The 22,713-nt window shown below is 46.6% G+C and overlaps 1 long non-coding RNA gene across 2 annotated transcripts; it reads right to left on the bottom strand.

The window, feature by feature from the left end:
• Positions 1-2,350: 2,350 nt before the first annotated feature.
• On the bottom strand, positions 2,351-19,387 carry LOC133232954 (uncharacterized). Of its 2 annotated transcripts, XR_009731525.1 has the most exons (3): positions 18,748-19,387; positions 14,249-14,395; positions 2,351-6,280 (listed from the first exon to the last, which is right to left on the bottom strand). It is a non-coding gene; the product is annotated as an uncharacterized LOC133232954 (long non-coding RNA). The 2 variants fall into 2 exon arrangements; XR_009731524.1 differs by lacking the exon at positions 14,249-14,395.
• Positions 19,388-22,713: the final 3,326 nt, after the last annotated feature.

The following is a 22,713-nucleotide window of genomic DNA, read 5'->3' as shown; positions in this document are numbered from 1 at the left end:
ATCTCCTTCTCCAGGGGATCTTCCTGACCCAGGGATGGATCTGCCCTGTCTCCAGCATTGGCAGGCAAGTTCTTTACTACTAGCACCACCTGGGAAGCCCACATGAATATGTATAATCATATATAGTATGATTATGTTAATATATATGTACTTACCATAAAACAACTCAAGTTGACTTGAGTTAAAACTATTAAAACTTTGAAATGATAAAAAAAAAACTCTATTAAAACTTTGAAATGATAGGAAAAAAAAGGACCTACCTCTCCCCTAGGGGGAATCTATGCAAGTAGAAAACTAGTAGAATAAAGCAAAAATGAGCTTTCAAGATCTAGAAGATAACCTGCGGAGGAAGGGCATCCCACCTTCCCATTGCTCTGCCCTGCCCTGTACGGACTGTAGGATTGTAGTTGATGGAGCCAGACTGTATTTGGATTTGCATATTTGCTCAGAAGAATAGCCACAGAAGGTCTAGAAACTCAGCTGGTGTTTGACATAAATCTTGGGGCTTGGACCACACCCCCAGCCCCAGTCCAGGACCTGATGTGAATTGCACAGTCGTGATCCCTTTGCCTTTGATATGGAAGCTGGCCCTTCGCACTGGGCTCTTGGTGCTAAAGAAAACAGCCCTTGCGGAATCATATTTGCCTGCTGCCCTGGCTGCTCGAAACGCGCCGCTGCATTCAGGGTCGGTGTCGGTGGGGGTGAGTGGCAGGGGTCCTTTCTTCTTTGGGTTTGATACATCCTTCCTTCCGCTGCTCCTTGCAATCAACTGCTAGGAGAAGGAGGGGAGCAGGCAGGAGGGAGAACTGGAGGCTTCCGGAAGCCTCTCTCCTTCCACGCTGTCGCAGTTTGCCTGATAATGACCCTGGAGACTTCCACCTGCCCCCAGCGAAGGACTTGGTTACCGGCCTGAGCCCTTCCAGGTGTCCCCCCGTCCTCACTTCCTCCTCTTCCTGCCCCAGCCCCCAGCCTCCTGCTGCTCCATGTCTCAGGAAGCCAGGCTTGGGGCTCTGTAGCTGTGAGGTCTCCTTCCTTCACTGTGGGTCACCCTCACCCGCAAATGCACAGACTCAAGCAGTCGCATCCCTGGATTCGTTTTTGCATTTGGAAGCGAGCGGGTGGCTTTAAAGATAGCAGGTCGCTTATTCTTCTTTCTATGGATAAATAATATCCCTGTGCACTGTGGGGAAAGGGCTTCTTCGTGCATATTTTAAAACTAATTTAGAATTGGTTTGTTTTTCGTGTATAGTCTGTCTTGCCCTGGGGTCAGACAACCTAAACCCCAAACGTGGGGCTTCTGCAGGTTTTTTTTTTGGCTGTGCTGGGTCGCTGTTGCAGCACACGTGTTCTTTAGTTGCGGCATGTGGGATCTAGTTCCCTGACTACAGATGGAACCTGAGCCCCTGCACTGGGAGCATGGAGTCTCTGACACTGGAACACCAGGGGAGTTTCTAGAGTTTTTTTTTAACACCAAATTTCTAATGGCCAGTTTTTTGTTTTTTAAACTTTCCAGTTTTTGCCTGCACTGGGTGACACATCCTCTTTGCAGACGAAAAGCAAAGGCTGGTGATCGTCCTGGAGTCTCAGGCAACCTGCACCCCTCTACCTGCAGCTTGTGGCTGGTGGGACACACCCTGGAGCAAAAGCCCTGGTATGCAGAGAAGGTTTGTTGCTTCCCTTTCACTTTTTTATTGGAAGACTTGTTCTGGCGGGAGGCGGGTACACACCTGCAGGGTTGGGGACTCTGACTAGAGCACAAGCTTCCAATGCTTATGATTTTCGTGGAATCAGCCCCCTCTTTGCAAGTTAATTCCAGAGTCACACCTCTAATCCTGGCCTGTCATCTCGCCGATATGTGTCCTAAGGGGTCTGGGGCAAGAGCATATAGATGTCCAACATAACCACTACTTCTGCTGGAGAAAAACAACTGCAAGGGCATGTCCCACAGAGAGCGGGCATCGCTGCAGTCTGCTCACTGGAGGGACTGATGCCGAGGCTGAAACTCCAGTGCCTTGACCACCTGATGTGAAGAGCTGATTCACTGGAAAAGACCCTGATGCTGGGAAAGATTGAAGGTGGGAGAAGGGGACGACAGAGGACCAAATGGTTGGATGGCATCACTGACTCAGTGGACTTGAGTTTAAGCAAACTCCCGGAGATGGTGAAGGACAGGGGAGCCTGGCGTGCTGCAGTCCATGGGGTCGCAAAGAGTCAGACGCGACTGGGCGACGGGACAACAGCGTAGTTGCAGTCACCAAATCAGCCTGGGTCCCTCAGCCAGACCTCACGGGGTGCCAGGTCAGGAGTGCGTTACAGTTGCAATTAAAGTGAAAAGAGGAAAATCACCCTCACTTCCCAAACATAAATTTATTTATAACGTTATTTATTTATTTATTCATTTGTTTTTGGCTGCGCTTGGTCTTCGTTGCTCTTCGGGACCTTTCTCTGGCTTCAGAGAGCCGGGGCTGCTCTGGTTGCAGTGCACGGGCTTCTCACCGCCGTGGCTTCTCTCGGTGCTGGGCACAGGCTCTAGGGCCCGCGGGCTCAGCCGTGGCAGCTCCTGGGCTCCGGAGCACAGGCTCAGTAGCTGTGGTGCTCAGTTGCTCTGAGACATGTGGGATCTTCCCAGACTAGGGATCAAACCTGTGTCTCCTGCATTGGCAGGTGGATTCTTTACCACTGAGCCACCAGGGAAGCCCTCTGAAACATTTATGTTTAACATGGCAGATAGTTCATAATAATATGAGCTACTAAGGCATGTGGAAGAAGCAAGAAAGGTCATTAGGATTAACCATCTTTGGAAGGTTTAAAGACTTGACACGCATCTCCAGGGCCAGGCTCTTCGTTGCCCACCCCCTTCCCTCTCTGGCGTGGGCCACACTCCTCCCACCTCTTGTGCTGCGTCATGTTGCTTCCCAAGGTCTCCAGTCACACATGTCCCGCTGTGTCCACTGCTTCCTCTGGACCCTGCTGCCAACATCCTTTGCTTGGTCCACCCAGCCCTCCAGTTCCACCTGACAGGCCATAGTCCTTGAACCTTCTGAGTTTGGTCTCTTTTTGAGGTTCTTTTTTAGTGCCCATAAGGAGCTTCCTCAGTGGTACTAGTGGTAAAGAACCTACCTGCCAATGTAGGAGACATAAGAGATGCAGGTTCAATCCCTTGGTCAGCAGGATTCCCTGGAGGAGGGCGTGGCAACCCACTCCAGTACTCTTGCCTGGAGAATCCCCATGGACAGAAGAGCCTGGTGGGCTACAGTCCATGGGGTCACGAAGAGTCAGACAAGACTGAAGCAACTGAGCGTGCACAGTGCCCGTAAAGCCCTGTGATTCTAGACAGCAGTCCTCAGCCTTTTGGCCACCGGGGATCGGATTCAGGGAAGACAGTTTTTCCATGGGCAGGGTAGGGGTTGGGGGCTGGTTTCGGAATGATCGAGTACATTGCACTTATTGTGCACTTTATTTCTTCTACTACTACATCCGCTCCGCCTCAGATCAGCAGGCATTAGATCCCGGAGTTTGGGCACCGCTGTTCTGAGGCTCCACTCTTTCAAGCTCACTTCTGCTTGAAGGCAGAAATCAAGTCTAGGAATCCACAGCAAATACACATTTCCATCCAGTGGTAGACGTGAGTGATTTCTCCCCCAACAATGAACATACATTAATTTTGCATTCAAAAATCTTACTGTTATTTTTAGTTTACTTTCAAAATCCAATATCCGAATACGCCAAAGTGCTTCTCTTGAGTTTTTTCTTTTTCTCTTTTTTTTCTTCTTTTCTTTTTTATACTTCTTTTTATCTCTTGACTTTGCAAACTCTTTCCCCCATTCCACACCCCTGGATTCACTAGGGCAATTTGTCTTTGAATTTGCCACTTGGGTTTTTTTTTTTGTAATCAAAATGGATATGACATACTCATTGTGTCTCTACAGGTCAAACCACAGGACAGTGTGGCCAAGAATTCATTTCTGTGGGTGAATGGAAGGCCCATTTTTCATTTTCTTTGTGTTGGGGACTACTAACTTGATTAAATTTAGACCTTTTCCTGGCTAGGACCTAGTAACCCTCCAGCCATATTACAGTGAATTTTGAGAAACTTGGCCAAACATTGGGCTCTACCAGAATTTTACCTTTTTGGATTTCAGAATAAATAGGCCATCAGCAGAGCTGTGGATAACTTTTGATCACACAGGGAAGCACATTGTCATGGAATTTTTTTTCATATGTTAATATAATGATTTAATAAAGACATTTGGCACCGAAATAAGACTCTCAGAGACCAAGCATTCTGAACAATGAGAGGATTAAGATCAGCCTATAGGGGATATTAGCCAAAGTGTCTTTTCTGGCTTTGGTAAAACTCTTCCATCTGTTTAGAGATAAATTCATTATCCTTAACTAAAAATCCTCCTGAAATAGATGTGGTGGAAAAAAAAAGTTCAGCCTCTGTTATAAGACTTTCCAAGCAAGCTTAAAATCGCTTAGAGACAAAGAGGCAGGAGGGAAAAGAAAGGGCGGAATCTACAGATAACAACGGCCCGCCTTGGTGGTTTATCTGCAAAACAGCGCAGTTCGCAAAGTCTGGATCCCATTTCTTCGGAACTAAACGTAAATGTAGTGCCTGGAATGCTCCCAAATGAATAAATTCTTCGCTGATAATTTTTAAGTGAAGAAAGATCAACAGGATAGGAGTATGAGGGGGAGCTGTGGGCTGCAGAGTGTGTGTGTGTGCGTGCATGTATGTGCGTGTGTGAGTGTGTGTACACGCATGTGCCTGTGGGTGGATTGGGGAAAATAGAGGATAAGTGAAAGTACTCAAATTTTCATCGGATGTGCCCGTCGGAGTGGGAATCCCCAAAACAAGAAAGGTATGCATTTCTTTGCATTTAGCTGGACATTTGGGAGACTGGTGGGCACATTGTTTTTTTCTTTTTCTTTTGGACATGCTGTGCTGAATTCTGTCTTTCTTGGAAAATGCCAGTAGGTTCATTTCCTCTAAAAAGAGCTCATGCTGACTACTTGCTCTCGTCTGTTCCTGGTCAGTTGTCCTGTCTTATCCTGAGGACAGCAGCCCCACAGACCCAGACCTCTCTTCCTTAAATCCGCTTCAGATCGTCTCTTTCTTTCTATAGGCTGATTTTCCTCCCTGGATGGTGCCCAAAATGATGCCAGTTTAGGGCAGGTAAGGGAATACACCATGGATCGTTTCTTTCTTTAATTTTCCTCCATCTCAGAAGGTCTGTTTTTAAAATTAATTTGTATTGTTGTAGTAGTTGATTGACAATGTTCTGTTACTTTCTGGGGCTTCCCTGGTGGCTCAGGTGGTAACGAACCTGCCAGCAGTGCAGGTGCAGCAGAGTGGCTCAGCTGTGCGTACACACACGTCCCCGCTCTTGTGGATTTCCTTGCCATTCAGTCAGCACAGAGCTCGAGTAGTGTTCCACATGCTGCAGTCGGCTCCTGCTGACTCGGTCTTACATATACTAGTGTGTGTGTGTCAGTCCCAGTCCCCCAGTGTATGCCTGCCTCTCCCTTTCCCTTTGGTAATCATAAGCTTGTTTCCTGCCTGTGACTCTTCATTTTGTAGACAAGTTGTCTGCACCACTTTTTGAGATTCCGTATACAAGAGATCGGGAGAAGGCGATGGCACCCCACTCCAGTACTCTTGCCTGGAAAATCCCATGGACGGAGGAGCCCAGTAGGCTGCAGTCCATGGGGTCACTCAGAGTCGGACAGGACTGAGTTACTTCGCTTTCACTTTTCACCTTCATGCATTGGAGAAGGAAATGGCAACCCACTCCAATGTTCTTGCCTGGAGAATCCCAGGGACAGGGGAGCCTGGTGGGCTGCCGTCTATGAGGTCGCACAGTCAGACACGACTGAAGCGACTTAGCAGCAGCAGCATACAAGAGATCTCATACAGCATTTGTCTTTCTCCACCTGACTCACTTCATTCGATATGACAATCTCTAGGCCCGTCCCTGTCACTGCAAGTGGCATGTTTTCCCTCTTTTTATGGCTGAGTAATTTTGTGATGTCTTGCTGAGCACAGTCTGAAACTTCTACAGTGATGGAAAGAGCAAAAATCTATGAGAGACCCGTGTTCACTCTCAGGATTGAGGTTACCAAAGGAGGAACAGTGATTTGTTTACATAAATCTGTCCATCAAGTCTTGAAAAGTCCTGCAAGGAACGCGATTTTTTTGGGGGGCCTGAGGTTCTCCTTTAGCTTCTTTGTTTGAAGGAAAAAGAAACGGCCGTGGAGTCTGCTCTTCCTTCAACCACTGGAAGAAAGGAAGAGTAGAAGAAAAAAGTTAACAAAGAAAGGACACATGTCCCTCCTCTTTCCTTCCCCTCTCCCAATCCATGGGCAAAATCTAATAAAGATGATTAAATTACATGTCTTTTCCTCCCATTGAAATCCACTGCATACTATTCAAATATTAGAACTCAGGAAATAAGGTCCCTCATGAAACCTTAGACGGCAACACAGGGGTCTGAGCTGGAGGTCTGCCTGACTGGGCAGCTCTAATTAAGAAATCACCCTGCTGAGCAGAACTTAATCTAAATAAAATATAAAAAGGAATTCAGAGAAAACCATTACCTCCTCCCCATACACCTCAGGAGAGCTTCCACTCCCCTCAGTCCTAACAACTTTCTCTCCCGGCACTGGGGAGCTCTGTGTTGCTCCGTGTGCTCGTGATACAATCAAGAATAAAAACCCAGCTCTTGAAGAGGAAGCTGGGTCTTGTGCCTGCCTCTTGCTGTTTGGCCAGACCTCCTAGGGGCCACATGCCGATGTAGTTGATGTTATTTTGGTTTGGAGGCGGGATAGGGGATAGGGAAGCGAGTAAAAAATCTGCCTGCAATGCAGGAGACACACAGGAGATGCAGGTTCAACCCCTGGGTCCGAAATATCCCCTGAAGGAGAAAAATGGCAACCCTCTCCAGTATTCTTACCTGGAGAATCCCCATGGACAGAGGAGCCTGGCGGGGCACAGACTGTGGGGTTAGCAAGAGTCGGACATGACTAAATGACTCAGCACAGTACAGTGCTCCTTATCAAAATATCTATGGCTCAAGATGGGAAAATTGGACTTCTTTTTCAAAGGTTAAACGAATGGAGAAGAGGAAAGAAAAAAGAGCAGAGGAAAGAAAAAGTAGTCCGAACACCCAAGCTAGGTACAGAGAAATGATTGAAAAGAAACGTCTTTCCTATCTCTAAGCATGGCTGCGGGATCTCTGTTTTCTCCACATGCCCTGCCACACCAGTATCAGGTTCAGGAATAAAGAACGGAGGATGTAAGGGGAAGTCTGGATATGATGCTTAGAAAACGTATTCTTAAATCGCTGTGGATTCTCATTCTCTATCTTAACTGTTGGTTATCTGAGCACTTAAGTCAACTTTCCGTTACTTTTGTAGACATTATATAACATCTTCTTCCCCTACCCAGTCACCAGCTGTGAGCCAGACTCATCCCAGAATGGGGGTGGGGCCAGCTTCAGCTGAATAGCTTTCATGCTGACATTTGAAAGAACAAATTTCCAGCTATTGAACAAACCTAAATTTTCTACAGTTATTATAGAACCATATCGATCTCAAGAAATCTGTGTCTCATTCTCTGTGAGACACAACCGTGATTCATAGGAATGTAAGCTGGTACAAACTTTTCCAGTTTTTAGCATTCATTGTAATAAACAAGGCAGAGTGTTTTGTGGCAGTAACTGTTAACCACCAAAATGATCTCATTTACTCTGGTTCTAGAAATATCTTAACACTTATTAATATTTAATAGTTATTAATAGTTATTTAATAGTTAAATATGCCTCCAACAGCACCAGAACTCGGTAAGTGGTGTTTAAATCTTAATATAAGACGAAGTGCTTGGTTGCAAAAAAATGATGGCTAAAACTATGTTTGCCCTAAAAGGAAAAATCTGAGTTCAAAGGTGACAACAATTTGCTAGTTACGTTAAGCTTAAACATTCTGATCTGGAAAACGGGGACAATAGAAATGTCTCATGAGGCTATTCTGAAGGTGGGCTGGGGCCTGGTGGGCTACAGTCCACGGGGCCGCAAAGAGTCCGACACGACTGAAGCCACTGAGCACGCACACGTGCAGGCAGGTTGCTTGTGACAGCCTGAAGTCCAACGTGAGTCAACCAGAGCCTCATTTAACAGCCTGTCTTCTGACCGGTTAAAGACAAGTGGTCCTCCAGTCCACAGAGCCCATCCAGGTAGGGACAGAAAGACACCAGTTCTGGGCTGTGGCCTCCGTGACCATATTTGATGAAAGAGCAGTGAGGATACATCACTCTCATCTGAACAGAACTCAGTTACAAATATGTGATAAATGACTGAAACATCTTCTAGTGGGCCTCTCAACTTCAGGTGTGATCAGGAAGAGCGAAACAGGCGTGCGAGTGGGTGGACGAGTACTGGAGAGGAACCTTCTTCTCTCCCTGAGATTCAGTGTAAGGAGAGCTGCAGTCCAGGGGGCGTTCAAGGCTGATCCTGTCAAGCAGGCCCTTCACCTGACATCTGCAGATCTGGTCCAGTGATACGCACCACGTGGCGTCACTGTCACAGTTGAAAGACATGACGTACACCGTGTGATGGGTCCCATGGCTGGTGCGTAGACAGCGTGGACAAACGCTTGACCCAAGCACATACCAGCTTCAGACCTACACTCAGACTCAAGCTCCACTATCAGCTCTGTTGAAACAGTGCTACCCAAGAGGGCCAAACCTGCAGAAGGACAAGAGGAACGTTCTTGCAGAGCCAGTCTCCAGCTCATAGAAGGTGGTGAACTAAAACTTCACCATTTGCGTCTAAGTGATGGAGGGGAATGCTCCCTGTGGGGCTTTTAAATAACTGTGCTTTGCCCATGGCAGAATTCCCGGTCCTGAAGTTGCTTCCTTTCCTTATAATAACTGTCCACTAGGTAGCTTGTGGCCAGTGGGCTAAGAAACAGGCGGTTGGTGTCAGCCTCTCGAGATGCCAAGTGGAGAAGTTTTTCTCAGGTTTCTGGGTGGGTTTTGCAGCCAACACCCTTGAAAGGAAGCAGAGCCTGCATGCCACAGGCATCTGGGACACAAGGACCTACACAGTATTTTTGAAAAGTTCAGTATCGCTCGCCGATAAAGGGGCATTCAGTGCGGGCGAAGGCACTCCGCGGAGAGGGTGGAGACTGGGCTGCCAGGCGGTCCTAGGACAGCGTTTGCAGCCAGTTTTCTTTTTCCACCGTGTCTAGAGTTGAGTAGGTGCCAAGATAGCTGAAAGCTTTCGGGGACACCCATAGACACAGATAGGGTGCCCCCCACTCCCCCAACCCCTGTCTTTTCCATGGAACTTAGCAGCAGCGACCAGGGGCGTCATCACAGAGCGTTAATTTTTTCCCTTGCCTGGTTTCCCACATTCTGTGACCACTACGGAGCATGCCAGGGAAAATATTGAGAGCCTAGGTAAACGAAGGGGAACCCAACATTCACCAGTCTGGCCTTAAAATAGCCGGCAGAACGCCCCCATCCTGGAGAATACACAGGCAGTGACTGTTAACCAGTGGGCCCGGAGCACCCGCCCACCCCACCCCACCAGCTCGCCGCGATGCCCGTGAAAGCCTATCTCAGAGACAGGATAAAGAATAAGCCTTTGCTGCCGGGTTGCCTTTGCCCCCAGCCCACACTTTTGGTGAATATTAATGAACGTGCAGTGACCTGACTGATGCAAAGCCATGCGCGCCACTGGGCCGGATGGGGACCTTGGGATGGGGTAGGGGGTTGGACAGAGCAGTCAGGCAGAGACAGGGGTGTTCCTGGAGGAGAGTGGAGGCTTGAGGAGCTGCAGAACACTCCCCAGGGCTGGGCACCCCAAGCAGAAAGAAAAAATTGCCTCCGTATTGACTATTGGATGCGCCGGGCCACAGCTCTAGAACTTGACTGCTGTGTCGTAAGGCTGTGGATCATGGATAGAGTTTGTGAGGTGGAGAGGAACTCAACAGGAAGAATGTAGATAAAGAGCACAGAGATGGGGAGGAGGGAATCTGGGGGTGAGGATAAGGAAGAGTGCAGAGTATATGCTGTGTCAGCATAATAATTTCTAAGTGCTTTACATATAAAGTTGCCAGATTTAGCAAATGAAAAATGCAAGATATCCAGTTAAATTTGAATTTCAGATCAGTAACAAATACATGTTTTAGGATAATGTCCCCTGACATGTTTGCACAGAATTATATTTTTTTAATCATTTTTATTGGAAATATAACCAGCTAAATTTGAGTTTTAGATAAACAAAGGATAGGTTTTGTTATAAATATGTCTCATGCAACATTTGAGAGAGAATTACACTAAAAAGACTGGTGTTTATCTGGAACTCAAATGTAACTGGGTGTCCTGTGTTTTAGCAGCAACCCTACGGCCGTCCAGGTGTTGCTGCCTCAACCAGAATAAAAACCCTTGAGGGCAGAGACGGTTTCTGCCAGGTTCTTCCTGCAGAACCTAATGTTGCCCATTCCACGCACTATTCTGCCACAGAACACGGTACTGAAAGGCATAATCACTGAGGTACGTGTGCATGGCTTATCATGAGCCGTGCGATCTCAGGCAAGTAACTTAACCACCGTTTCCTCGATGTTCTTGCCTTCTAAACAGGAAAAACGATAGCTGCCTGCCTTAGAGAGTTGTTACAAGGAAACAGTATGGTTAAAGTACTAACTCTATTCTAGGCTCATGGAAAGTACTCAGTGAATGTTAGCTATTGTTGTCACTATTATTATTATTGTGTGCTTGTGTGTGCTCAGTTGCTTCAGTTGTGTCTGACTCTTTGTGACCTTATGGACTGTAGCCCGCCAGGCTCCTCTGTCAATGCAATTTTCTTCCAGGGAATCTTCCCAACCCAGGAACTGAACATGCATCCCCTGCATTGCAGGCAGATTCTTTACTGCTAACCATGGAGGAAGCCCCAGGCTAAGCTCTAGACTCATTAAATTTTCTCACAGACCAGGTTGCATTGAAATAATTGGATTTCTAAACATTTTATTCCCCTGTTTTGGTATGATTTAAGGAGATTTGCAGAAACATTGAATGCTTCACCAACTTAAAAATATTTCCTCCACCAACTTGAAATTCCCTCCAGTGAATCATTTTGATTATATCTTCCTGCTGCTGCTGCTGCTAAATTGCTTCAGTTGTGTCCAACTCTGCAACCCCATACATGGCAGCCCACCAGGCTCCCCCCAGAAGAGCATAAATTGGTTCACTATCTTTGGAAGGTAATTTGGCAACAGCATGAAAAATTACAAATCACATTCTCTTTAAGTAGCAATTCAATTTTCAGGATTTTATCCTGCAGGAATATTTGAACATGAACCAGGTTATTTATTCCAGCATTGTTATGAGACCAAAATATTAAAGTGACCTAAATGCCCATCACAAGGGCATTAGTTAAATCTGTTATGCTATTAATGTGTGTGGGTGTTCAGTCTTTGTGTCTGACTCTTTGTGACCCCATGGACTGTAGCTGGCCAGGCTCCTCTGTCCATGTGATTTTTCCAAGCAAGAATACTGGAGTTGCCAGAGTTCCCTACTTCAGGGGATCTTCCTGACCCAGGGGTCGAACTCGAGTCTCCTGAATCTCCTGTATTGCAGGCGAATTCTTTACCCCTGAGCCACCTGATATGTTATTAATACATTGATAGAATAAATGCAAATTAATAAAGAATGTGGACACTTTCAATACCAACATAGAACTCTCTAAAATATGTTTTTTAAAAAGGACAAGGCACAAGAAAGCCTGTAAAATATCATGCCATAGTGTTAAAAATTAGAGGGGCTTCAAGGAGGTACCCGTGGAGTATGGGTTGAATTCAATGCCATTCTTCCAAAGAGTCATAGTACAGAAGGGAGAGGAGTCACTTTACAGGGTCAAGACCTGGCAAGCACTGCAAGTTCACACCATCAGCGGTCAGTCTTGGGGAGAGTATGTCCCTGTGATGGAATGATGAGAACAGACTTCATCTCTTTGGTCGTCCTCCCGAAAACCCATAACCCGGGCAAGCCATGACAAAAATATTAACCCAACTCAAAATGAGGGACATTTTACAAAATATTTGACCTCTTCCAAGCTGTCAAAGTCATCAAAAGAAGGTAAGTCTGAGAAACTATCACAGGCGAGAGGAAGCTGAGGAGATACAACAGTTAAAGACGAGGTGGTATCCTGGGTGAGATCCAGGAACAGAGAGGACATTGGGGTGAAACCAGTCGAGTCTGACAGGCTATGGGTTTTGGTTATTAACCACGTGCTGACGTTGCTTCCTTGGCGGTGACGAGCGTACTCCAGGAATTTGAAGTTAACAAAAGAGAAAATGCGTGGTGGCCTATGGAGGGGCCCTGTGATAGCTTCACAAACCCCGTTTAAAGTTTCTAAAATAAAACACGTAAAAATGTAAAGGGGTTAGAGAGCACATTGGACTGGCCAAAAAGTTCATTCGGGTTTCTCCATCCAATGTAAAGGAAAGATCCAACGGACTTTTTGGCCAGCGCGATCCAATGGCTTCCACGCCCATGGAACATTAGGCCCCAAACTGATAGTTTCCGTTGCCTCTGTAACTAAGAAGGATCCGAGTTATTGGAGGGGAAGATTTCACTGTATGCACTTTTTTTTTTTTTTGTATGCACTTTTTTAAAAAATCTTTTTACCTATACTGGAATATGGTCGATACCAATGTTGTGAGAGGTTCAGGTGCACAGCAAAGTGATTCAATTATACATGTACTATTCCTTTCCATATCTTTTCCCATTTAGCTTGTTACACAATATTTATGTACGGTTTAATATTTTAAATTAAAAATTGTAAATTTACTACCATTTAAAAATACTACAATTGACATTTTACAAAAATAAAACAGGATTTTTAATCCAAGTTGTTTCTAAAAGATGTATTAGTTTTGAGTTGCATTTTTTTTTTTTTAGTAACCCATCAAATCAGATTCGGAGAAGGCAATGGCACCCCACTCCAGTACTCTTGCCTAGAAAATCCCATGGACGGAGGAGCCTGGTAGGCTGCAGTCCATGGGGTTGCTGAGGGTTGGACACGACTGAGTGACTTCACTTTCACTTTTCACTTTCATGCATTAGAGAAGGAAATGGCAACCCACTCCAGTGTTCTTGCCTGGAGAATCCCAGGGACGGGGGAGCCTGATGGGCTGCCGTCTATGGGGTTGCACAGAGTCGGAAATGACTGAAGTGACTCAGCAGCAGCAGCAGCAGCAGCAAATCAGATTCCATAATGCAGCAGCTCAGCTCCCAAAGAAGTAATTAACTTGGATTAATTTTTCATATTAAGAAGCGGTTGGTCCCAAAGTATAAGGCTTCAAGGACAATGGTACTGGGAATATACAAAGGGAAAGAAAGCCTTTGATAATGGTCTGAATGCATGGTTTTGCCCAAGGACACTCTGAGCACCCAGGTGACGTGATGAAGGTACATGGTACCCAAGGAGGGACGGGAAACAGAGAAAATGCCCGGAGAGGGGGCTGGATGCCCCAGAGACCGACTCTGCTGACGTGACACACTCATGAGAGTCTCTCTCCACCTGCTGCCCAGCAGCCTCGACCCTGTATCATCCCAGTTCCACAACAAGCCTTTCTGTGCTTTGACCCTTAAGCCAGAGAAATGTACTAAACCATCAGACTTCTGCAGGGCACTCCAGACCACAGGAGAGCTGACTCTGGAGTCCTCCCTTCCTGCCCTGACCCATCACCCTTCTGTTTCAGCCACTGCTTAGCAAAAAAATCAATTGGGAGGTGACAATGAAGTGAATTCAAACCTGACTCCAGGAAGAGAAACCAAGCCCTTCAGGCAGAGTCGCAAGCTGGAGAGAAAGGACACAGGATTAGCCGGTCACCGAGCCGGCCGGGGGCCAGGAGCCGGGACACCCAGCAGGAGAGGCAGGGAGACGGCTAATCATTGACGGTGACACACTGAGCCAGCCCCGGGGCTGCAGTTTGGCTGATCGCAAAGTCAGAACAGAGCCACCAGAGACGGGGAAGGTGCTGTCGCTTTCACTGTGTCTTTCCACACGTATTGTAATTTATTTTTTCAATTTGGAAATGCTTGTGGGGAGCTGGAAAAGGTAGGCTGGAGAACTCCCGGGGTCTGAGAGAGGAGAAACTGTGTCCTTGCCCGGCTCTCAGTCTGATTCAGATCAAGCAGCTCCCCAAGGGCATCCCGCATCAAAGCCACCAGCTAGGTTACCTTGTCCTGCCGCCGCCGTGGAAACTTCCCCACCGCCTCTCGTTTTCACTGCGCTTCAACGCCAGCAGCGTGCAGCCCTGCCAGGTTACACTAGCAACGTCCTCTCCCCACCAGCCACACCAGCTTCCTCGGTCCTAAACCCAGCAGCTGCCGAACAGGGAGCAGACGGGGAGAGATGAAAACACCCCCGAAAGTGGGTAACTGGGAAACCAGGGCAGAGAGGCAGAGGAGCGTTAAAATCCTCTGCACTTGGGATTGACCCATGCACTCTGTTGACACTATGTGTAAGATAGATAGCTAATGAGGACATCCTGTACAGGGCAGGGAACTCCACCCGAAGTTCCGTGGTAACCTGAGCAGGGAGGTAGCCCAAGCCCGCCAGGCTCCTCTGTCCATGGGATTCTCTAGGCAAGAGTCCTGGAGTGGGTTGCCATTTCCTCCTCCAGGGGCTCATCCCAAGACAGGGATCGAACCCAGGTCTCCTGCAATGCAGGCAGATTCTTTACTGTCTGAGCCCCCAGGGCAGTCCATGTCATGTGAACTTGTATGGTTGTGAAGGACTGGGAAACCTGGCGTGCTGCAGTCCATGGAGTCACAAAGAGATACAACTTGGCAACTAAATAGTGACAACAAGAAATGGTTGATTCATTTTGCTGTACAGCAGAAAGTAACCCAAGGTTGTAAAGCAGCTATACTCCAATACAGATTAATTTAAAGCAAACCTCCATGCTTCTCCCAGCTGATACGTGGGCAGCCTGCTTCTGCAATGCCCAGCCGTCCTGTGGAAATTCACAAAACAAGTGGCAAATGCAAGATGTTTGACGGGACCGTGTGCCCAGTTTCGGGGAGAAGATGGGACGTTCCCGCACACTGTGAAAGATGTTCTGGGAGATTTACCTGCCCTTGGGTCTCATAACCCTTGGCTTGTTGTTCTGAACTCTAGGCGTGAGTATTTACTTAGCACTTACTTTCTAAATTATTAGGAGTACTCTCATCACAATATTTAAATAACATTTGCTACATCAGAGGGCATGTCCTCGTTGAAGAATAGCCTTGTAGATTATTTTAACTCATAGAGCTGACAACTTGACATTAAGGGTAAGCATGTTTGCCATCCCCCCTTACACACACACACACACACACACACCCTCTCCTCTCTTCCAGCAAGCCTTGCACTTGCTCCTGAGGTCTCCCCAAAGGGCATGGGATCTGCTGACCGCCAAAACAGCTGCTGTTCAAAAGGCTCAGCTGCTGAACTCTTTCCCTTTGGTTTGGCCAAAGCCTACTGCCCGAGTCTCAGGTTCCTTCGAGATGGCTCCGGGCAAATGCCCGGCGGGTCGTTCACTGCAGACCTTCTGCACCCTGTCCCCTGACCTATCTCATGGAATAGTGCAGAAGCACAGTTCCTCTATTGTTCTCGACTCGGGGATTGAGGAAAGGGGGAACATGCATGCACACAAAACCTCCCTCGAAAAGATTAGCGTAATTATTAGCCAAGAGCGATGGTTATAAGCCATTCTGCTCTCAAATTCTCCCCAGCACCAGGTCACCTCAGAGGCTCTTAAAGCCCCAAACACGAGACAGTGTGTTCTGCATTTTGCCACGTTGTTCTAGAAGGCGACGGGCCAGTGCTTAATGCTGCCCTCACCCACAAGGCTAATAAGCAGAGGAAGTAAACAGTGAACAATGCATGTGTCTGAGCCCTGGGTCCCCACGCCCCCGTAAGTCTGTTAGAGGCAGATGTCTGGGGCCAGACGTCACTGGCAATTGATTTGCCCAATTTGGGCAAAATGCTTACTACAACCCTGCTGTAGATTACAGCTCAGCTCGTGGGTGGTGCTCAATAGTGTGCTATCTCCCCCTGCAACTTTTTTTTTTCGGCTGCTCGCTACAGCACGTGGGATCTTAGTTTCCTGACCAGGGATCAAACCCATGGCTCCTGCAGTGGAAGTGTGAAGTCTTAACCACTGGACCACCAGGAAATCCCACTCCCCCTTGCACCTTATGTGAATAACAACCATTGACCACTGTGCTATCACTCTGCTGGCCCATCCAGTCTCCTTTCAAGAGTTAGGGATATGTTTCAGGAGGGAAATTAAATTGTTCCCAAACTTGGTACCCACATCCTTATACTGCAGACATATTTCAAACCTGTAATCACAGAGAAAATGAAGTCTTTAATTTTATCCCCCTCAATATATATTGATTACATAGATGATTAGGAGAGACATACAAAGAAAGTTTGGAGGATAGAAACATTTGTGATATGTACGTGGCGGTGGTTTAATTGCTTGGTCATGTCCTCCTAACGCAACCCCATGGACTGTAGCTGGAGAAGGAAATGGCAGCCCACTCCAGTACTCTTGCCTGGAGAATCCCAGGGACAGAGGAGCCCGGTGGGCTGCTGTCTATGGGGTTGCACAGAGTTGGATACGACTGAAGCGACTTAGCAGCAGCAGCATGGACTGTAGCCCATCAGGTTCCTCTGTCCATGGGATTTTCCAGACAGGAATACTGGAGTGGGTTGCCATACCCTGCTCCAGGGGATCTTCCCGACCCAGTGATCGAACCCGAATCTCCTGCTTTGCAGGTGGTCTCCTGCATTACCTAATACCAATTGACTGATTAACTACATTTAAGTTACTGATAAATGAGACATTGAAAGAATTTGCCCGTTGAGTCCAGACTGCTGGTACAATAACTCTGTGAATATTCTACCCAAAAGAGTGCCTCCGTGTGTAAATAAATATAGAGGTGACCATTACCTACAGCCCAGGATACAATTCCATCATTCCTTTATTCTTCAAATGTTACTGATTCCCTACCATATTAAGCAGGTTTCTCTTAGAGCAGCCATGTTAAAAATCCTGTTGTTTCCAGAGGAATCAGTACTGTCTGGAAAACACAGGCCTGGGAAAGAAACTCTCAATGCAGAGCAAAAAAAGAGGACATTTTCTATGTGATGCCAAATTGAGAGAGCTTTCAGGCATCTATGGTTCATTGCTGAGAAAACCTACAGATGTTAAACTTTGCACATGTCTATGAAATACATTTACAAAGTGTTAACTATAACCCCGTTCCTACGAATCCACGTCTTTACAGGCTTCAGCCTCATTTCTCACGCAGAAGGCTATCAGACAAGCTTCTGTTGAAAGAAATAGAGTCTGGATATAAATGACCAAGTCACAATGATTATTTTATATTGCATGTTATCTACATGCACACATCCGGACAGAACAAGCAGTATACCACTGCTCGCATGTAACTTTGTAACATTCATAGTGTGTGCTAACACACACACACACACACACACACACACACACACACACACGAGTCTTCCCCATATGGGAAATCTAATGTTTTAGTTAAACTCCAGAAAGCCTTTTTTGTAAAATTGGAATGCAGCTGAAATTCTAGCTGAATTGGCTTCGCAAAATGGAGGTTAAAAATAATTAATAATAATAAACAGGTCATTTGGAAAGTACCTAAAATCCTGAGGCTAAAGGCATAAACATAAAAGAGCCTAATCGTATAGAATGTATACACACCACTCTTGAGAATTATTCATTGACGACAAGACAGATGGGAAGATACAGCTGCTAAAACAATTTTCTCCTTAGGATGCCTAGAACCAAGCACCTCATGTTATTACACTGACCATAAGCAGGATGGGCATTTTCGAGGCCTCGTAAAGGGAGTATCTGAAGCATGTCCATCACATTCAGTGGGGCCCGTCCACCCACAAACAGGCACAAACTCATCCAAACCTGATACTCCACTCTGCAGAACTGGTATCATTTCATTCTGCTTTATTACTAGATCGAGTTCCCAGGAATGGTGAGGATGACCCACAGAAGGAGAACAAACAGCAGAGCAAAGCACAGCTTGGCTCCGATGAGGCACAGAGCTGTTTGTCCACCAAGAGGTCCGGTCTGTAGGGGCCCAGGGCACCAGCATCTGCATGTGGATGGACTCTCCAGAAAGGATGCTCCCTGAGTACCACTCATGGACAGAAACCAGATCCACAGCTGGTGCCTGCTGCTCACGCGTGCCTGAGCTACGTCTCTTTGAAACCAGACAGGGCCGAGGGCTCCCTTGTTCACTTCTGGTGAATCTTGCAAATTCAGAGCAAGGGAGGGTTACAGACAAGGTGATGGTAGGAGGCAGAGGCCCAGCAGGGACCCAAGGCAAGAAAGCTTTCTTGCCAGGAGGAGAACCGTGTTATGTGTGCACACAGCCATTGCTCATTATCTCCCCAAATCCAACGAGCCCACCCCGCTCGTTCATGCACATCAAGGCAATTCCTTCGCAGGGTTTGGCCTGCCTCTCCCATAACAGCCAGCCAGACAGGGCGCTGCTGTGAGGCTGCGGTCACCACCAGTATCTAGACCGTGGCCAAAGGAATAGAAATAAGAATCACCACCTAATGGTCTGTCTGAGGAGAGGGAAAACAAGTCCCGTGCGGCTGACACAGCTCTAAAACCCAGGCAGCTACTCACCTAGATCTGGCAAGAGGATTGACCAAAAACATTAGGTTCAACGTCCAGACTCAGAACGAGCAAAATCCAAGGGGATCTAACTCGGCCATGCTCTGCCCTGTCTCTCGGTCTAGCCGACCCAGGACACGACCCCGATGAACGCAGCCTGGTCGTGGAGAGGGAGCCGGCGGTCCCACCTAGGCCTGCTTCTCCTCCTCAGGTCCCAGCCGCAAGCCCCAGCGTCGGTGTGCCGAACGCCCGCTCCCGACATTGAATGAGCCCACAGAATACCTCGATCTGATCTTTTATAGTGCTTTGTTTATTACCTGTGTGCCCTTATTTCATAAGGGAACTGAGAAAGAGAGAGAGAGAGCTCACAGCAATGATGAAGATGACTATTCGCGGCGATCCAAAGACAGCGTTTCTTAAGCTTCATTCATACAGCAAATGTGCCCAAACAACCTAGCAATTGTTCTCTCAAATGTCACCTTTCTGTAAGGGCCACTGTGCCGATAAACCTCGGCTCTCTCGGGTGTTGTTTTTTTTTTTTTTTTTGCTCCCCTGGTGTGCCCCCCTCCCCCAAATAGCTGTGTTATCCTCCAATATCTCCGCAGAAATGGAACCGACAAGAAAAGCTTTTCTTCTTCCAGCCAACAACCCCCCCACCCCCACCCTCATCCGTTTTTTCTTTCTTCTGTGGCTTGAACAATTTGGCTCTGTTCTGGGTGCATTCCTGTGGCCCATTCTCTTCCAGTCCCCCGTGTGGGACCCGGGACGGTGGACCCAGAGAACACAGGCTCACATTCAGCCCTGGCACGGTGTTGCTGGGGGGGTGGCGGGGGGAGGCAGAAAAACGAACCGAATATACCTAGGAAGGTTGCGCCACCAACTTAATACCTGGGCAGAGAGACAAAGGCTCTTTAGAAAAAGCCCCGGGCGGCAGGGTGACCCCCTCCCCCTCCCTCCAGGACTTCAAAAGATAACAGGGGCTGAAAATAAAGCCCTGGCGTAATGAAAGTTTTCCAAGCCATTTCAGGAGTTATTACCAATGATGACAGAGGACTCACTGCCCCCTGTTTTGGATGAAGCGCCTCTTCTCCTGTGTGATGAGAGCCTGTCTCTCGGCGTGTGTGAGTGTGCGCGTGAGTGTATGTGCCTTCATCCCTGAGCAGAATGACCAGAGTGCTCGGCTCCTTACACAAGTGGAGGTGCCAGTGTGCCTTGGAAAGCCCCTGATTCGAAGGGAATCCACAAAATGAGGAAGCCCTCTCAGCATGATCCCTGTTCTCTTCTAAACGGAGGGGAAGTAATTTTGTGTGTGTGTAATTTTTCTCCCTATGTTTATTTCCGGTTGGGATCCAGAATTTGCACTTGCCCATGGAAGAGGGTGCAAGTCTTCCGGATACGTTCTGAGGATAAAAAGGAAGGGGGTTCGTGCAGTTTAAACAAATCACAAGGTGTTCAGAGGACCGCTCCTCTAAATGGGACGGTGCCCTGCTTGGAATAGTCAGACTTCAAAGGCCAACTTAAAGACAATGCCTCATGGTTGTTAGCTCCAGGGCCTTACCCAAAGTTCTCCTTTGAGAGAATAAATTTTTAGCCAGAAGCCTGGAGACCAAAGAGAAAAAGCCAAGCCTACAACGTAACTGGAAAATAGTGGGATAAATAAGCACGTCAAACAGGATTTTTCTATCTGTAATTCGAAAAAATCATTGCCCATAAAAAAGAATGGAATCATGTCATTTGCAATAACATGGGTGGATCTAGAGATGATCACACTAAGTGAAGTAAATCAGACAGAAGATACCATTTACATGTTGAATCTAAAAAGATGATACAAATGAACGTGTTTACAAAACAGAAACAGACTCATAAAACAAATTTATGGTTACCAAAGGGGAAGGGAGTTTGGAATTAACAGATGCATATGAGGTAGATAATCAACAAGGACCTACTATATAGCACAGGGACCTCTACTCAGTATTCTGTGATAACCTACATGGAAAAAGGCTTTTCTTGCTCAGTCACTAAGTCGTGTCTGACTCTGCGACCCCATGGCCTGCAGCACTCCAGGCTTCCCTGTCCTTCACCATCTCCCTGAGTTCAGTCAAACTCATGTCCATCGAGTCAGTGATGCCATCCAACCATCTCATCCTCTGTCGTCCCCTTCTCCTCCTGCCTTCAATCTTTCCCAGCATCAGGGTCTTTTCCAGTGAGTCAGTTCTTCACATCAGGTGGCCAAAGTACTGGAGCTTCAGCTTCAGCATCAGTCCTTCCAATGAATATCCAGGGTTGATTTCCTTTGGGATTGACTGGTTCAATATCCTTGTAGTCATGTATATGTATATCTGAACCACTTTGCTCTACACTAACACGACATTGTAAATTAACTATTCCCCAATATAAATAAAAAATAATAAGAATTTTTAGAAGTACACACTTGGAAAATGGCTCTAAATCACTCCTCTGTGTATTTGCTTTTTCAAGAAGACTGTAAACTCCATGAGAACAGGACCGTACATCTGAATCCCTAGCATCTAGTACATTTAAGTAATGCTTTTGGAATGTTGAAAAATTCCAGATTCACAAGGAAGAGAAAAACACGCAGTCACATGCAGGAGCCAGCCGATACCCACTCATGGGGACCAACTGTTCAATCTGTGTGAGTCCCGTAAGTCGGTTGTTGAACATGAAATTGAAAGTCACTCAGTCGTGTCCAGCTCTTTGTGACCCCATTAACCATACAGTCCATGGAATTCTCCAGGCCATGGGATTTTCCAGGGAATACTAGAGTGGGTTGTCATTTCCTTTCTCCAGGGGATCTTCCCAACCCAGGTCTCCCGCATTACAGGCAGATTCTTTAACAGCTGAGCCACAAGGGAAGCCCAAGAATACTGGAGTGGGTAGCCTATCCCTTCTCCAGGGGATCTTCCTGACCCAGGAATTGAACCAGGGTCTCCCACGTTGCAGGCAGATTCTTTACCAATGGAGCTATCAGGGAAGCCCTTGTTAAACGTAGCTGCTATTAAAAGTCAAATTCTACAGACTTACAATTAAATAAGTTACATCAAAAACAAAAGCGAATAAGCTCACCACTCCTTACTATCTGGCCATGTTTCTCCTTCGTCTGTATCCTTGAGGTTATCTATATCTCTTGTATCCATATTGGAGTTTCCCTGGTGGCTCAGTGGTAAAGAATCCATCTGCCAAAGCAGGAGACACAGGTTCGATCCCTGGGTTGGGAAGACCCCTGGAGAAGGAAATGACAACCCACTCCAGTATTCCCTGGAAAATCCCATGGACAGAGGAGTCTGGTGGGCTACAGTCCATGGGGTCTCGAAGCATCAGACATGAGTTAGCCACTGAACAACAACAGCATGTTCATATGGTGGAAATGCTGTCCAGTGGCTGATTGCTACACATCTATCTCTGACTCTGTGTTCAGTGATATCACATTTTTAGCTGAGTTAGCCATGGTAGGAACTTGAACACCATGGAAATCTAAAAATACTACAAATCAGCTTTGTGATTGTATAGACTTAAAAGTAATGAAGAAAAGGTTAATAATGCATATCAAATGTAAAAATATATCACACCTTTAGTTATTCCTTTGTGAGTAGCCAGCAAATATGTACCAAGGATATGTTCTTCTCAAAAAACCATCTTCTGAGCCCATGAAGTAATCACATTATTGACCAAGAAGTGAGCTTCCAAAATATATCTTCTTTCAACTTATTCCTTAATAAAAATTAAAATATCAACCAGTGTTCCTATTGGAATTATACTCCTTTGCCAACTGCAAAAGAGAACTTAGTGAAATGTTTTTCAAGAGTCAATTAGTTATGTGGAATTTACGATGAAGGGTATTTCATATTTTATAAGTATTTGCAAATTGTATGTTGTACCTCCCTTATATGAATAAGAATTATAATCAACATATGTATTTATAAACATGAATATATTTTCTTGAGAGAGCTGGTGCTTAAA

The sequence above is a fragment of the Bos javanicus genome, chromosome 19 (assembly GCF_032452875.1).
Source record: "Bos javanicus breed banteng chromosome 19, ARS-OSU_banteng_1.0, whole genome shotgun sequence".
Taxonomy (NCBI): domain Eukaryota; kingdom Metazoa; phylum Chordata; class Mammalia; order Artiodactyla; family Bovidae; genus Bos; species Bos javanicus.
The sequence above is the reverse complement of the archived record's forward strand: the minus strand, read 5'-3'. Positions and strand labels throughout refer to the sequence as shown.